At 39.5% G+C, this 15,212-nt stretch overlaps 1 protein-coding gene and 1 pseudogene across 1 annotated transcript in view; both read right to left on the bottom strand.

The window, feature by feature from the left end:
• The window catches only part of C3H1orf141 (chromosome 3 C1orf141 homolog), a 54,079-nt gene that overhangs the window by 13,252 nt on the left and 25,615 nt on the right, over positions 1 to 15,212 (bottom strand). The gene's annotated exons all lie outside the window — the stretch shown is intronic.
• LOC148122738 (signal recognition particle 19 kDa protein pseudogene) lies at positions 14,323 to 15,200 on the bottom strand (annotated as a pseudogene).

Raw genomic sequence — 15,212 nt, 5'->3', positions numbered from 1 at the left:
TACAGCCATGATGGGCATCAATGTGGAGGTTCCTCCAAAGACTACAAATAGGATGACTGCATGACTGAAGTCTTCCACTCTTGGTGTATACGCAAAGGATGCTGAGCATCACACTACAGAAGTACGATAACATCCACACTTACTGCTACACTACTCATGGTAGCTAAGAAACAGAATCATCCAAGATGTTCATCAAGAAATTAAAGAGGGAAGATAATGTGTTATACAAGCACAATGGAATTTTGTTCATCCATGAGGAAAAATGGAGTCATGATATTTGCAGGAAGTGAAGGCAATGGACAATCCTTATGTTTAGCAAAATAAGCTAGACTCACAAAAATGCTAGTGATTTTTCTCATATGCAGACCCTAGGTTTAAATTGTGTATGCACACACACACATGTATATAAATAATAAAAGTTGAGAGGACTGTGAGAAGGAAGGAAGAGATCTTGAGGTGGGAAGGTGTTTTAGTTGGGTTACTATTGCTGTGATAAAACACCATTGCCAAAAAGCAAGTTGGGGAGGAAAGGATTTATTTGACATACACTCCATACAGATGTTCATCCTCAAAGTAAGTCAAGACAGGAACCTGCTCAAACAGGGCAGGAACCAGGAGGCAGGAGCCCATGTAGATACCATGGAGGAGCGCTGTTTACTGGCTTGCCCCCCAAAACTTGCTCAGCCTGTTTTTTATTATACAATCCAGGACCATCAACCCAGGGATGTCATCACCCACAATGGGCTGGGCCCTTCTCCATCAATCACTAATTAAGAAAATGTCCTAGAACAGGATCTTACAGAGGTATTTTCTCAATTGAGTTTCCCTCTTTTCAGATAACTCTAGCTTGTGTCAAGTGGACATAAGAATAGCCAACAGAGGCCAGTGGTGGGGGCACATGATTTTAATCTCAACACTCCGGAGGCAGAGGCAGGTGAATCTCTGAGTTCGAGGCCAGCCTGGTCTACAAAGTGAGTTCAGGACAGCCAGGACTGCACAGAGAAGCCCTGTCTCGAAAAGCAAAACAAAACAAAGAATAGCCATCATAGAGGGCTATAAGAAAAATGAAATCTAAAATGACAGAGAGTGATGGAACTCATGTAATGTGACAAGCCCACAGCCAACATTGTACTCACTCAGTAGGGGATAGTTGACTTTTTCTCTAAGGTTATTAGGAAGACAATCAGTCTCCACTTTCATCAGTCCTAGTCAACACAGGACTAGAAGTCCCAGGCCAGAGCTTTCAGCCAATGGAAAGAAATTCAGAATATCCAAATTGGAAGGGAGGTAGTCAGGTTGTTTCTGTGTATGGAAAGCAAGACCTTATTTAAAGAAAAAAGTAAAAATTTCAAAAAAACCCCACATTATACCTGGTAAACAAATCCAATAAAGTGGATGATACAAAATCTACATACAAAAATTAGCCAAGCTGAGAGGGAAATCAGAGAAACATCACCCTTCATAATAGCCACAAATCACATAAAATATCTTGGGATAACACTAACAAAGGATGTGAAAGACCTATTTGACAAGAACTTTATGTCTTTGAAGAAAGAAATTGAAGAAGATGCCAGAAAATGGAAAGATCTCCCATGCTCTTGGATAGGAAGGATCAACATAGTAATAATCTATAGATTCAATGCAATCCCCAGCAAAATCCCAACACAATTCTTCACAGACCTTAATACTCAAAACAAAATTTTTTAATACTTAAAAACAAAAAACCCAGGATAGCCAAAACAATCCTGTACAATAAAGGAAATGCTGGAGGCATTACCATCCCTGACTTCAAGCTCTATTACAGAGCTACAGTAATGAAAACAGCTTGATATTGGCATAAAAACAGAGACGTTGACCAATGGAATCGAATTGAAGACCCAGATATTAATTCACATACCTATGAGCACCTGATTTTTGACAAAGAAACAAAAAAGATCCAATGTAAAGAATAAAGCATCTTCAACAAATGATGCTGGCAGAACTGGAAGTCAGCCTATAGAAGAATGAAAATAGGTCCATATCTGTTGCCATGCACAAACATGCACAAATCAAGTCCAAATGGATTAAAGACCTCAATATAAATCCGACCACACTGAACCTGATAGAGGAGAAAGTGGGAAGTAACCTTTAATGAATGGGCACAGGAGACCACTTCCTAAATATAACCCCAGTAGCACAGACAATAAGAGCATCAATAAATAAATGGGACCTCCTGAAACTGAGAAGCTTCTGTAAAGCAAAGAACACAGTCAATAAGACAAAAAACAGCCTACTGAATGGGAAAAATCTTCACTAACCCCACATCAGACAAAGGATCGATTTGATCTCCAAAATATATAAAGAACTCAAGAAATTAAAGACATTAAATAAAAGACATTAAAATTCTAAATAACCCAATTAAAAAATGGTGTACTGAACTAAACAGAGAATTCTCATCAGAAGAAGTTCAAATCGCCAACATGTTCTTCGTCTTTAGCTATCAGGGAAATGCAAATCTAAACAACCTTGAGATGCCATCTTATACCTGTCGGAATGGCTAAGACCAAAAACATTAATGATAGCTTATGCTGGAGAGGTTATGTTGCAAGGGGAACACTCATCCACTGCTGGTGGGAATTCAAACTTGTGCAAACACTTTGGAAATCAGTGTGGCGGTTCCTCAGAAAACTGGGAATCAACCTAACTCAGGATCCAGCAATTACACTCTTGGAAATATACCCAAAAGATGCTCAATCATACTATAAGAGTATTTGTTCAGCTATGTTCAAAGCAGCATTATTTGTAATAGCCAGGATCTGGAAACAACCCAGATGCCCCTCAACTGAAGAATGGATAAAAAAAGTGTGGCACATCTACACATTAGAGTACTACTCAGCAGTAAAAAATAATGACATCTTGAATTTTGCATGCAAATGGACAGAATTAGAAAACATCATCCTGAGTGAGGTAACCCAGACCTCCCCCGAAAAACCAAATATGGTATGTACTCACTCATAAGTGGATACAAGTCATAAACAAAGGGCAACGAGCCTATATATAGCTCAGGATCCTAGAGAAACTAAGTGATAAGGTGAACCCAAAGAAAAACATACATAGACCCACCTGGAAATTGGAATCAGACAAAAATTTGGGAGAAGGAGGATGGGGGTAGAGGGGAGGAGAAGGGGGTGGAGGAGAACTTGAGGGAATGGGATGGTCGAGATGGAGGAAGGACAGAGATGAGAGCAAGGAAAGAGATATCTCGATTGAGGGAGCCATTATGGAGTTAGCAAGAAACCTGGCTCTAGAAAAATGCCCAATGGGATGAACCCAGCTGAAACCCTAAGCAATAGAGGAGAGGGTGTCTGAACTGACCTTACCCCGTAGTCAGACTGGTGATTATCTTAAATATCACCATAGAACCTTCTTCCAACAACCGATAGGGAACAGAGGCAATGGCCCACATCGGAGCACTGGACTGAGCTCCCAAGACCCAATTGAAGAGTGGAAGGAGTGAGAGTATGAGCAAGGAATCCAAGACCATGAGAGGGTCATCCACTGAGACAGTTTGCTTGAGCTAATGGGAGCTCACCAACTCCAACTGGACTGGGAGTGAACAAGCATGGGAACAACCAAGCCCCCCTAAAAGGGGTTGACAGCTGGGTCTGACTGAGGGACCACTAATAGTGACACTGGGATGTGTCTCTACTTGCATATACTGGCTTCATGGGATCCTATCTCGTTGGATGTAAACCTTGCTCAACCTAGATGTAGTAGGGAGGGCCTTGGACTTTCCACAGGGCGGGGTGCATGGCACTCCCTTAGGGTTGGAAGGGTGGAGGGAGAGGGAGGGGACTGGGAGGAGGGGAGAGAGTGGGAATTTGGATTGGTATTTTTTTAAGTAATTAAAAAAAGTTAAAAAAAGAAAAAATAAAAATAAAAGGAAAAACCACAGAAATTAGCCAATAAAGCTGACAGAGAAATCAAGAAAGCAACTGTATTTATTCTATCTATCTATCTATCTATCTATCTATCTATCTATCTATCTATCTATCTAATCTATCTATCTTTCTATCTATGTCTTTCTAACTATCATCTCCTAGCAATTTAATCAAGAAGATGAGAGAAAGGGAAAATATATGTACATCGTTTGGAAGAATTCCCAATGTTAAACTGTACATCCTGTCCAGGGCAATCTACAGAGTCATCCTTATTTAGCTTCCAGTCACGTCCTCAAGAGGTATATATAAAAACCCAAAATTTTATGGAATCACCCAAAGCCCCAAATGGCCAAAGAAATCCTTAAGAAAGAGAAAAAAACTGGAAAAAGTAAAACACCTAAGCCCAAAACATATCCCCAAGCATGACATAGTGGTATACATGCAATGCCGCAACTTTGGAGGTCAACATAGGAGTACCTTGAGCCTAGAATGGGCTGCACAGAGAGATTCTGTCTCTAAAGAAAAGAGAGGTACAGTGCAGCTCCACACCCAAGCCTGCTTAGCAAAGAGCCAGGACCCGGCCCCAGCACACAAAGGGAAGGCTCAAGCTCTATTCTACAGCACAGGGAGATGACCATGGTTATACATTTCACAATAGCTAGCCCACAGCATTTGGAAGATTTCTCAATGCAGAGAAGTAGATGTGTGAGGTGATGGATATACTAAGTATCCTGATTTGATAATTGCATATTACATGTGCACATCAAAATATACATGCATAACTAGATGTAGTTATTATGTGCCAGTTAAGACTTTTTCAAAGAACCAGGCCCAAATAGATAGATAGATGGATAAATTTTTTAAAACTTTCATGCAGTAAAAACAAAACAAACCCCAAAAAGAACTCACATCCCTTAGCTTAAAAAACAAAACAAAACAACTCTTTCAGTTGTTTAAATAATCTGGCATGGTCTTAATACCAAAGCCTGAAAAGAACCTACGTGCTAATCTCACAATGTTAGGATATTTTATATATATATATATATATATATATATATATATATATATATATATATAATTTTATAATAAAATGCTAATTAACACTATACAAACCAGTATTCCAAATGAAGTATTAGGATGCAAGATCTCTCAGAGATACATTATTATAATTCATTCCCCAGTGAGCTAAAATGGATGGAAAACAATGTCATTTTTTTGTAACCGTTTCAGGGTTCACTTGCTTACATGTTTGAGAAAGGGTCTTCCTATGTGGCCCTTTGATATTGCAATCCTCTTGCCTCTTCCTCTCCAGTGCTGGGATGACAGACATGTACCACCATGTCAGGTCCAATGTTGCCTTAATAGCAACAATACCATAAAGAGTTTGATAAATTTAACAGCTATCATGAATAAAACCATAATAAATCCACACAAAAGTGTCATTTTAGCATAATTTTAAAGTGTACGACTGTAAAACCAACAGTTCTTATCACAGCTGAGGTAATCAATACACTAGTCTATGAAATAGAAAGAGGGATTGACACTATGCTGGGGCTGATGGCACAGGACTGTGATCCCAGCTCCTTCTGAGATGGAGGCTGGAGGATCACAACTGTGACACTACCCTGGGTCATCATTTCATTCATTTTGTTTGCCTTAGAACAAGAAGTGAAAAGAGGCTGGTGTGTGTGTGTGTGTGTGTGTGTGTGTGTGTGTGTGTGTGTAGATCAATGTTAGAGCACTGTCTAGCACGCACAAGGCCATAAATTCAGTCCCCAACTTCATACCAATAAAAAAGAGAAAGAAAAGGAAGAAAAAAAGGAAAAAAAGCAATAAGTATCACTATGATTTATGAATTTTTAGGAAGCACAGAGTAATGAACTAGGAATAATGATGGAATCTGTACACACACACACACACACACACACACACACACACAGAGGAAAACTACCTTTGGCAATCCTGGCTCACCATGAGTAAGCATTCTCTTATCAGAACTACCTTGTCTCAGATAAAAAATACACCCCCCCCCACACACATGCATGCACACCCCACGCAGAAGAGTGGAAGAAAGTTGTGACAAAGAGAAACCACTGAAATTTGGAATAACAGATTTGTAGGGATGAACTTTCTATTTATAAGTGGTTTAACTTGACTACAGGTTGCAACTGGCACTGCAGGGACATACAAAGCCACTGTCCAGAACAAGACAGAGGACAAAGTTCAGGTCACCCAGAGTTGCTGTTAGCCAAGGGAGAAAGGCTAGAAAGAAGGGTGCCACCAGGAGGCTTTCTGGCCATGTGTCCAGTTGACCTCAGGTTCCTGCAATTTAGGTGGACCCAACTAAGCGAGAACATGGGCTGTTCCTCAAGAGAAAAGTGTTCTGTGCATCAAGTGGACTGTTAAGACATTTTTTTGAAGGGTGAGAATTGAGTGTCATAAATACAACAGTCATGACATCCAAAGTAAACCTAAGTTGATGTACAGAGGACCAGGAAAATGAAGTCTCAATAGACACAAAGCCAAGTGAGCACAGCCCTAAAGTGACCCAGATGTTCAAATGGATTTTTAAAATTAATTTTGTATGTAAAATAATGGGTTTCATGTAAACATTTTCATATGTACATAATATTATATTTTGATGTTAATTACTCCATTACACTGTCTCGACCCTAATCCTCCCCTTTCTTTGATCTTCTTTGCCAAAATCTTAAAAAAAATGGTAATTATAGAGCTAAAGAAAAAAATCAAATACTTGAATTTAAAGAAGTCTCTGGCTAACTTAAACAGAGACATAGTAGAAGATAGAGGAAGAGAGAGCCGATGGAGTCAAAAAGACACCATGTAGCCGCCACAAGAGACAGACGCCGGATGCCAGCAGAACCTTAGTGGCAGGCCACAGCCATGTGGCAATACACAGGTTAATTGAAACCGTTAATTTAAGATTTAACAGCTAGCTAGAAGTACGCTTAAGCTATTGTCCAAACAGTATTGTAATAATACAGTTTTCAGTGTGATTATTTCGGGTCTGGGTGGCTGGAAAATGAACAAGCAGTCTCCAGCTACAGTCACAGTGCTGGATAAATGTACGTTGGTTTGGGGAGGGAAGAGTACAGACAGTTATAGAAGAAATAGGTTTAAAAAAATAAAATAAAGTCTTTAAAGAGACAGTAAAAGTAATATGAAAGAGTGCAGACAGTCATAGATTAATAGAGTAAAAAAAACCATGTAAAGATGGAATATTCATAGTGAGTCTGTATTATGTATATTATTGTGTTTTCTTTGAGTTTTTAAAAATAATTTATTTATTTGTATTTTATGAATATTGGTGTTTTTGTCTGCATGTATGTCTGTGTGAGATGTTGGATCCCTTGGAACAGGAATTACAGACAGTTGTAAGCTGCCATGTATGTGCTGGGAATTGAACTCAGGTCCTCTGGAAGAGCAGTTGGTGCTCTTAACCACTGAGCCATCTCTCCAGCCCTCTTTCAGTTTTTTTTTAAGATTCTTATAGTTTATTTAACTTTTATTTTATGTGCATTGGTATGAAGGTGTCAGATCCCCTGGAACTGGATCTTCAGACAGTTGTGAGCTGCCATGTGGGTGCTGGGAATTGAACCCCGGTCCTCTGGAAGAAGAGTCAGTGCTCTTAACCACTGAGCCATCTCTCCAGCCCTCTTTGAGTTTTTTTGACTGCAGAAAGAAATTTGATTCTGGGTTTGCTAAACTAAACCAGCATAAATGTATCCTGAGTTTGGGTTTAAGGGTCTGTTACTTTGGAAAAAAGGTTCTGCTTTTGTTTCCGCAGAAGATAAGAACCTGAGGATTCCTTCCAGGCTAATGTGGTTTGGTGGAAAAAGGCCCCCTGAAAGGTCTCCATGAACCCTAAAAATACTTCACCCAACAAACAGCAGGAAGCAGTTTGGAGAGAATAATGCACGAATTTCCAAAATGACTGTTTATAAATGTTTGTTTTCACTTAAAGGGGATTGATTATAAATGGTTAAGTGGTCACTGTCAATCCCTTTTTAAAAAGGCGGGGGCAGACATCATGTGGAGATGAATACTTTGCATTGGTATGAATCTTGATCTATTGATATATATTTAAGGTTGATTTTGTTATACTGTATATATGTAGTTCAGCTCTTGTTTAAGATATTATGTTTGTACAACTCATTTAAAAAGGTAATGTGTAATTAAGCAATACAGATTAATAGATAGTCATCTATAATAAACTGTAGTCATGTTAGGTTTTCTAGATATACAGAGATATATTTCAGTTAGATAGATAATCTTCAGCACTTCAAAGACTTGCAGAATATGGCATTTAAAAAATTTTAAGAACTTAGACTTATCATGACAACAAGACACATCTCCTGCCAGCACCAATCTACTTCAAGAGGATGATGGGCATCGAAAAGCCTCCTCATGGAGTTTGCTTGCCATTTGGGCAAGAAACTGCTCTTGCCTGGGCTGCCTGATGATATGCTGGACGTGTTGGACCCACGGAAAAATAACTACTGAACTTGCCTAAAAAAAGTGAGACAATCCTTCAGGGTTCCTGTTTCACAGAAAAAAAAACCTGCCAGATAATCTGCAGGACACAGAAGAAAACAACTGATGACCTTTGCGATTATAAGGCAGAATGGACCTTCAAATTGCCTGCTTAATGGAAAAATCTGATACTATGGGCCTGTAGGCTAAAGGTGGATGCCCCAGTGTTACAGAAGAACTTTGAGTGACTATCTAGGCAACAAGATATCTCTGTCAATCTAGAACTTTGGAATTTGCTTAAGATGCACTTCCTGTTTACTTAGGTAATATTATATTCTTCTGGGGTCTTTGAAGAATTGAAGACAGATAGTTATAAATTAGATATAAATATTGTAACTGTAATTCTTACTTGATAACTCTTTTTTATATGTAATTTTATTATATTAAAGTTAAAACCTTCCTTTTTCTTTAGACAGAAAACTGGAGATGATGTGGAATTCTCCTCTGTGTTCTGTGAATATGTTTTATTACTATTGGTTAATAAAGAAGCTATTTTGGCTAATGGTTTTGCAGAGTAAGGCCAGGCAGGAAATCAGAACAGACAGAGAGAGAGAGAGAGAGAGAGAGAGAGAGAGAGAGAGAGAGAGAAGTCAGAATCAGAAAGAGGCCATGTAGCTGCAGAAGGAGAATGACACCAGAACAGAAATTTACCTGGTAAAACACAACCTCATGGAGATACATAGGTTAATAGAAATGGGTTAATTCAAGATGTAAGAACTAGCTAGAAATAAACCTGAGTCATTGACTGAATAGTATTGTAATTAACATAGTTTCTGTGTGATTATTTGGGTTTAAGCAGTCAGGATATAAACAAGCAGTCTCTGTTTACACTTTAAGTTGATAAAACACATAATTAGTGAATTGTAGAACATTAGAAAATGCTATGAGGAGTTACAAAGAAAACCATGGGTAGTCAAATTGCTGAGATTCAGACAACAAGAAAAGATCTTGGAAGCAGCACAAGAAATAAGATATGGGACCAACAACTCAAACCCTGTGACCAGTCAGGAGAGAACATGGGAGTCAGAAACTGGGAGCCAAAGGACTCTGGCACATTAATATGGGGAAAGGGAAAATATCAGTCATATACACATTAGTAAGTCAGAGTTTTCTGTCAAGTAAAAATTTCCTTCAGAAATATGTTTTTAAACAAATTAGGAATTTGCTGAGCCAAGACTTCTGTTGGTTCGGGTGCGAGTATGGGACCTTCGAGGGAGTAGACTGGATCCCAAGCCAGGTATCTCCATGGAGTGGGTCCAGACCAGAGACATTTTTGGAAACAGGTCTGAGCCAGCAACGTAGGCTGGAGCAAACCCCAAAATCACTGAGTGACCTTCAGGAACACAGAGTGACCAACAGAGTGACTGGAACCATGGCCCTGATTGCACCACAAGAAATAACCATCTGAGCCTTGGATCCATTGTCACCTGGAAGATTAATCACTAGAGTCACAGATAGCCCAACTACACCCAGAGGAAAAGATGGGTAGACATGGTAAGAACATACACAACACTACAAAGAGCAACACAACACCAGTAAAAACTAGTGGCCCTACAACAGCAAGATTTGAACAACCAAATATAGATGAAGTAGGAGAAAATGACCTAAAAAGCAACTTTATGAGAATGTTTGAGGCCTTTAAAGAGGAAATTAAAAATTCCCTCAAAGAAATGGATGAAAAGACAAACAAAAAATTGGAAGACAAGAACAAATCCCTTAAAGAAAACCAAGAAAAAGCAATCAAACATTTGAAACTATTTAAGAAGCTGAGGGAATCAAAGAAACAAAAATCACGAGAAAATGATCAGGAACCACAAATGCAAGCATAAACAGCAGAATACAAGAGATGGAAGAGAGAATCTCAAGTGCTGAAGATACAATAGAGGAAATAGACTCATGGGTCAAAGGAAACATTAAATCTAACAAAAGCTTAACACAAAATATCCAGGAAATATGGGACACAATAAAAAGACCAAACCTAGAAATAGTAAGTATAGAAGAAGTAGAAGAAGTCCAACTCAAAAGCACAGAAAATATATTTAACAAAATCATAGAAGAAAACTTTTCCAACCTTAAGAAAGATATGCCTATGAAGATACAAGAAGCTTACAGAGCTCCAAATAGACTGGATCAAAAAAAAAAAGTACAAATGCTAGGGTAGTAATGAGACCTGTACCATTCAAAGCTTTCTACATCAGTACTGTGATTTTACTCTAACCAAAGTATGACATGATGATATGTAAGGTTTTTGTATTTATGATTTTGTTTTTTTGATGCAGAAGTTCTCTGTATATCCGCCGCTGTCCTGGAACTTGCTCTGTAGACCAGGATGGCCTCTGCCTGGCTCTGCCTGCTTCTGCCTCTTGAGTCTTGGGATTAAAGGCATGTACCACCACACCCTGCTCAGTGATGTGTATTTTTATCATGCACAGAGAATACCAAAACTCCAAACTAGTACTATGTGTCAATAAAATAAAAATTAAAGTAAAATTTTAATATATGTGGTGGTTTGTGTGAGGATGCCCCCCAATGGCTTAAGTATTGAATGCTTAGTCCCTAATTGGTGAACAGATTTGGGAAGGATTAGGAGGTGTGGCCTTGTTGAAGAAGCTGTGTCAATTGGGATAGGCTTGGAGGTTTCAACAAAAAAAGCCTATGCCATTGCTGATTAGCTCTCTTCTCTCCCCCCTCCTCCTCACCACTACTATTTCTTCTTCTTCTTCTTCTTCTTCTTCTTCTTCTTCTTCTTCTTCTTCTTCTTCTTCTTCTTCTTCTTCTTCTTCTTCTTCTTCTTCTTCTCCTCCTCCTCCTCCTCCTCCTCCTCCTCCTCCTCCTCCTCTTCTTCTTCTTCTTCTTCTTCCTCTCTCTCTCTCTCTCTCTCTCTCTCTCTCTCTCTCTCTCTCTCCCATCTCTTTCTCTCTCTCTGTGCCTCTCACTTATGGATCAGATGTAAACTCAGCTACTGGTCCCACATGCCTGCTTGTCTGCTGCCATCCTCCATGTTGTGAGGGTCATGGACAAACCCTCTGAAATGGTAAACCCAATTAAATACTTGCCTTTGTAAGTTGCCTTGATCATGGCATCTTTTCACAACAATAGGGAAGCCATTAAGACAATATAGATTCAAATAATCTCAAAGGTCATAGGACAAAGGGAACAGAGAACAATAAACAAGGTAGAACAATAAACAGAAAAAATATTAGGTTTGAGTATGAAATGTTCTTCAGGGGTTCCTGTGTTTGAATATGTGGTTCCAGCTGATGCTGTCTAGAAAATGGGATGTAGGTGGAGAAAGCAGGTTCCTGGCAGACAAGCTTTGAGGTTTACACAGCATGGCCCTGCTTTAGCGCACGCTTTGCTTCCTGTTCTGCTGAGGCATAAGGAGGTCAATTGCTGCTGTCACCATGTCACTGGCTGCCTCCATCCCTACTGTGGTGTAGGGATGTGGTGTAGCCTTTCAAACTGTGACCCAAGTAAGTCTTTCCTCCCTATGGTTGCTTTTGATAGGTACTCTGTTACAAGGAGAAAAGAATGAAAGCAGAAAACTGGTTCAGAGCTGGGGTCTTTGCAAAGATAAACCTGACTATAAGGTTTTTAGGCACTGAGGACTGGTTTATAGGAAGAATGAGGGAAAGTATGGAGTTTCAGGCTGGAGAAGAATGCAAAAAATTTTTTTTACCCTATGACCTTATATGATAGAAGCAAGTGTCCACAGTTAAAGAATTATTTTGAACCTAAGAAAAAACTTCAGACTCTTGGACAGTATTAGAATTTTAAGACTCTGGGGACATTTGAGGCTAGATTGGATGTAGTGGAATGTTATGGTTTAGATTTACAATGTTATCTGCAGGGTAAGGGTGGAGGGTGGGAGGGGAATGCAGAGGGGAGAAGGGGAGGGGGCAGGAGATCATGAGGGATCAGGATGGCCAAGTTGGGGGAAGAACAAAGGGAGATCAAGGAAAGAGATATCTTGATAGAGTGAGCTATTATGAGGTTAGCAAGAAACCTGGCACTAGGAAAATTCCCAGGAGTCCACAAAGATGACCCCAGCTAAGAATCTGCCCTTCCCTTCTAAGCAGATTGATGACTCCCTTAATTGTCATCATAGAACCTTCATCCAGTAACTGATGGAAGCAGATGCAGAGATTCACAGCTAAGAACTGGGTCGAGCTGCTGAAGTCCAGACATAGAAAGGGAGGATCTATAATATGAGCAAAGGGTTCAAGACTGTGATGGGGACACCCACAGAAACAGCTGACCTGAGCTAGTGGGAGCTCACTGACTCTGAATTAACAGCTGGAGAACATGCATAGGACAGAACTAGGCCCTCTAAATGTGGGTGACAGTTGTGTGACTTGGGCAGTTTGTGGGGGCCACTGACTGTGGAACCAGTATTTGTCCCTAGTGCATGAACTGGCCTTTTGGAGCCCATTCCCTATGAATAGATAGATACCTTGCTCAGCCTAGAGACTTGGTCCTACCTCAAGTAATGTGACAGACTTTTTGACTTCCCATGGGAGGCCTCACCTTCTCTAAGGAATGGATTGGAGTGGGGTGGGGAGAAGGTGAGGGGAGTTGGAGGAGGAGGAGAGAGAGGGAACTGGAATTGGTATGTAAAACAAACAAACAAACAAAAAAAACGGTTTTAATAAAATAAAATAAAGAAAAAAATGTTCTCTACAGGCTCATTTGTTTCCAAATTTGGTCCCCAGCTGGTGGTGGTTTTTTGGGGGGTTGTGGAACCTTTAAGACAGTTCTCAACCTCCCTAATGCTGTGAATGACCCTTTCACACAGTTCCTCATGTCATGGTGACCCTCAAACATACAATTATTTTGTTGCTACTTCATAACTGTAATTTTGCTACTGTTATGAATTGTAATGTAAATATCTGATACACAGGATATCTAATATGTGACCTCCAAAGGGTTGCAACCCACAGGTTGAGAACCATTGCTTTGAGAGGCGGGGCCTAGCAGAAAGAACTGTGCCCCTATGGGGTGAGGCTCCTAGACTGATCTTGCTTCCAGCCCTTGTTCTGATTTCTGATTTTCCTGATTTGAGCAAGCGAGTCTCCACTGCTGTGACTTCCCCATGGTGATCACATATTCCCTTAAACCACAAACCCAAACCAATCTTTTCTTCCTTAATCTACTTCTTTCTGAAACAAGGAGTGTAACTAATCAGGAAACCAACAACAAAAAAATAAAACAATAGACTGAACCACTACCTGTTATAATAATTACATTAAATTTTAATAAACTAATCATTCTAATTAAAAGCAACTCTTAGGCAATGCTTTAATTTAGGTTTTTTTTTTCCTCTGATGAAACATCATGACCAAAAGCATCCTGGGGAGGAAAGGGTTTATTCCAGCTTACAGTTCAACAGCACGGTGCATCTGTCTCTAAGGGGAAGTCAAGGCAGAAGCTTGTTTACAGGCTTAACATATGGTCTGACATTGAAAGTACAATGTTCAAGCGAAAGGTCCTAGATAGTTAGTACCTACATGAGGCTGCATTTTATAAATTTTTAAGCCTTCTTAAATATACCACCTCAACAAGTTTTAATAAAAGTCTAGGCTTAAAATGCCATGGAATATATTCTCTGATTAAAAATAGAATTAAATTAGGTATTAAATGTTATGTATCTGGAAAAAATTTAGATAGGTGGAAATTCTAGAATACATCTCAATGAAAAAAAAATCCTAGGGTAAAATAAAACATTCTCTTCAAAGTAAATGACAGTGAAAAATATAGTAATCAGAATTAATGTAATTTTACTCAACATTGCAATTATTTATCTAAACAAAAACCCCAAGGAATTATCATCTTAACACACACTGAGTCATTTTTTTTTCAATTTAAAAAGTCAGTTTAATTTTTTTATTTCATTAACTCAAAAAGTGAACAAAATGTGTATTTCAAATTTTATGAAACTTATTTACCTGAAATATATGTTTACAGAGAGGACAAACAGATACAGGATTTCAAGTAACTTATGGGACAGTCATTATCTGTTAAAAATATTCTTCTTTCTCCTACACACACAATCTTTCCTTTTTACAGTATAAAAGCTAGATGCAAACTTTTGATGTAAACTTATCTCATTGTTAGCTCTGTTGATGAAGATGGGAGACATACTTGTTCACAGTTCAGTTAAACGACACAAACAAAGCTGTTCCCGCAGACACAGAGATGCCCATGTCTCAGTAGGACTGTGTGCTTCGCGTTCACACTTCACTTCTTCTTCCCTTTCCCCTTTTTACTGCCCTCTCCTTGCTGAAGACTTGGGTCAGCACCTCCTGTTTTTTGTGTCCTTGTTTTTAGCTTGGGTATCATTTCTACTACATACAGCATCACTGACTTACGTGACGGGAACTGCACAAGGCAGAGGCTGCCATCTTCCTGTTTGAGCTGAACCCGAACTCTGCCTCTGTACTGAACATCACGGTTCCATTCTCTGGAGTACATTTTGTTTTTCTCTAGAAATGCGTTCAGTCCAACTGCTGAGCACACATCCTGAATCTCAGTAGCAGTAGGGTTTTCTACAGCCTTACTTATGGGAATCCGCCTCCCCTCCGCTATGGTCTTCTTATTATTTAAATAAGCGGGGTAGATACAAATAAACCTGTCCTGGTCGGCCGGAGACCGCGCGGCCGCGCAAGCCATTTCCACGGGCGTCCCCACGCCCCGCCAGCCCGCCAGCCCGCACACCAGATCACCAGCCGGAAGTTCACT

The sequence above is a fragment of the Myodes glareolus genome, chromosome 3 (genome assembly GCF_982192425.1).
Source record: "Myodes glareolus chromosome 3, mMyoGla1.1, whole genome shotgun sequence".
Lineage (NCBI taxonomy): Eukaryota > Metazoa > Chordata > Mammalia > Rodentia > Cricetidae > Myodes > Myodes glareolus.
The sequence above is the reverse complement of the archived record's forward strand: the minus strand, read 5'-3'. Positions and strand labels throughout refer to the sequence as shown.